The sequence below is a fragment of the Mobula hypostoma genome (genome assembly GCF_963921235.1).
Source record: "Mobula hypostoma chromosome 8 unlocalized genomic scaffold, sMobHyp1.1 SUPER_8_unloc_2, whole genome shotgun sequence".
Classification (NCBI taxonomy): domain Eukaryota; kingdom Metazoa; phylum Chordata; class Chondrichthyes; order Myliobatiformes; family Myliobatidae; genus Mobula; species Mobula hypostoma.
In genome coordinates, this window is record NW_026948125.1 from 347501 (window position 1) to 350351 (window position 2851).

At 63.3% G+C, this 2851-nt stretch overlaps 1 protein-coding gene across 1 annotated transcript in view; it reads right to left on the minus strand.

The window, feature by feature from the left end:
• LOC134341173 (pleckstrin homology-like domain family B member 1) overlaps nucleotides 1–2851 on the minus strand; it is a 21601-nt gene that overhangs the window by 18476 nt on the left and 274 nt on the right. The gene's annotated exons all lie outside the window — the stretch shown is intronic.

Below are 2851 nucleotides of genomic sequence, written 5' to 3' on the forward strand. Positions count from 1 at the left end.
TGTGGGGGAGTGGGACAATGACATCATCTCTGATCCAAACACACAGGGAGTCAATGGAGGAACGTGGGGCAGGAGAGGTGTGATAGAGACAGGAGGGGTGAAGGGGCTGGACAGTGGGTCAGAGACAGGAGGGGTGTAGGGTCTGGAGAGTGGATCAGAGACAGGAGGATTGTAGGGGATGGAGAGTGGGTCAGAGACAGGAGGGGTGTAGAGGCTGGAGAGTGGGTCAGGGACAGGAGGGGTGTAGGGTCTGGAGAGTGGATCAGAGACAGGAGGATTGTAGGGGCTGGAGAGTGGGTCAGAGACAGGAGGGGTGAAGGGACTGGAGAGAGGGTCAGAGACAAGAGGGGTGTAGGGGCTGGAGAGTGGGTCAGGGACAGGAGGGGTGTAGGGGCTGGAGAGTGGGTCAGAGACAGGAGGGGTGTAGGGGCTGGAGAGTGGGTCAGGGACAGGAAGGGTGTAGGGGCTGGAGAGTGGGTCAGGGACAGGAGGGGTGTAGGGGCTGGAGAGTGGGTCAGAGACAGGAGGATTGTAGGGGCTGGAGAGTGGGTCAGGGACAGGAGGGGTGTAGGGTCTGGAGAGTGGGTCAGGGACAGGAGGGGTGTAGGGGCTGGAGAGTGGGTCAGGGACAGGAGGGATGTAGAGGCTGGAGAGTGGGTCAGAGACAGGAGGGGTGTAGGGTCTGGAGAGTGGGTCAGGGACAGGAGGGGTGTAGGGGCTGGAGAGTGGATCAGAGACAGGAGGGGTGTAGGGGCTGGAGAGTGGGTCAGGGACAGGAGGGGTGTAGGGGCTGGAGAGTGGGTCAGAGACAGGAGGGTTTAGGGGCTGGAGAGTGGGTCAGAGACAGGAGGGGTGTAGGGGCTGGAGAGTGGGTCAGAGACAGGAGGGGTGTAGGGGCTGGAGAGTGGGTCAGGGACAGGAGGGGTGTAGGGGCTGGAGAGTGGGTCAGAGACAGGAGGGTTTAGGGGCTGGAGAGTGGGTCAGAGACAGGAGGGGTGTAGGGGCTGGAGAGTGGGTCAGAGACAGGAGGGGTGTACGGGCTGGACAGTGGGTCAGGGACAGGAGGGGTGTAGGGGCTGGAGAGCGGGTCAGAGACAGGAGGGGTGTAGGGTCTGGAGAGTGGGTCAGGGACAGGAGGGGTGTAGGGGCTGGAGAGTGGGTCAGAGACAGGAGGGGTGTAGGGTCTGGAGAGTGGGTCAGGGACAGGAGGGGTGTAGGGGCTGGAGAGTGGGTCAGAGACAGGAGGGGTGTAGGGGCTGGAGAGTGGGTCAGAGACAGGAGGGGTGTAGAGGCTGGAGAGTGGGTCAGAGACAGGAGGGGTGTAGGGGCTGGAGAGTGGGTCAGAGACAGGAGGGGTGTAGGGTCTGGAGAGTGGGTCAGAGACAGGAGGGGTGTAGAGTCTGGAGAGTGGGTCAGGGACAGGAGGGGTGTAGGGGCTGGAGAGTGGGTCAGAGACAGGAGGGGTGTAGGGGCTGGAGAGTGGGTCAGGGACAGGAGGGGTGTAGGGGCTGGAGAGTGGGTCAGGGACAGGAGGGGTGTAGGGGCTGGAGAGTGGGTCAGGGACAGGAGGGGTGTAGGGGCTGGAGAGTGGGTCAGAGACAGGAGGGGTGTAGGGGCTGGAGAGTGGGTCAGGGACAGGAGGAGTGTAGGGGCTGGAGAGTGGGTCAGAGACAGGAGGGGTGTAGGGGCTGGAGAGTGGGTCAGAGACAGGAGGGGTGTAGGGGCTGGAGAGTGGGTCAGGGACAGGAAGGGTGTAGGGGCTGGAGAGTGGGTCAGAGACAGGAGGGGTGTAGGGGCTGGAGAGTGGGTCAGGGACAGGAGGGGTGTAGGGGCTGGAGAGTGGGTCAGAGACAGGAGGCGTGTAGGGGCTGGAGAGTGGGTTAGGGACAGGAGGGGTGTAGGGGCTGGAGAGTGGGTCACAGAGACAGGAGGGGTGTAGGGGCTGGAGAGTGGGTCAGAGACAGGAGGGGTGTAGGGGCTGGAGAGTGGGTCAGAGACAGGAGGGGTGTAGGGGCTGGAGAGTGGGTCAGAGACAGGAGGGGTGTAGGGGCTGGAGAGTGGGTCAGGGACAGGAAGGGTGTAGGGGCTGGAGAGTGGGTCAGAGACAGGAGGGGTGTAGGGGCTGGAGAGTGGGTCAGAGACAGGAGGGGTGTAGGGGCTGGAGAGTGGGTCAGAGACAGGAGGGGTGTAGGGGCTGGAGAGTGGGTCAGAGACAGGAGGGGTGTAGGGTCTGGAGAGTGGGTCAGGGACAGGAGGGGTGTAGGGGCTGGAGAGTGGGTCAGAGACAGGAGGGGTGTAGGGGCTGGAGAGTGGGTCAGGGACAGGAGGGGTGTAGGGGCTGGAGAGTGGGTCAGAGACAGGAGGGGTGTAGGGGCTGGAGAGTGGGTCAGAGACAGGAGGGGTGTAGGGGCTGGAGAGTGCGTCAGAGACAGGAGGGGTGTAGGGGCTGGAGAGTGGGTCAGGGACAGGAGGGGTGTAGGGGCTGGAGTAGTGGGTCAGGAGACAGGAGGGGTGTAGGGGCTGGAGAGTGGGTCAGAGACAGGAGGGGTGTAGGGGCTGGAGAGTGGGTCAGAGACAGGAGGGGTGTAGGGGCTGGAGAGTGGGTCAGAGACAGGAGGGGTGTAGGGGCTGGAGAGTGGGTCAGGGACAGGAGGGGTGTAGGGGCTGGAGAGTGGGTCAGAGACAGGAGGGGTGTAGGGGCTGGAGAGTGGGTCAGAGACAGGAGGGGTGTAGGGGCTGGAGAGTGCGTCAGAGACAGGAGGGGTGTAGGGGCTGGAGAGTGGGTCAGAGACAGGAGGGGTGTAGGGGCTGGAGAGTGGGTCAGAGACAGGAGGGGTGTAGGGGCTGGAGA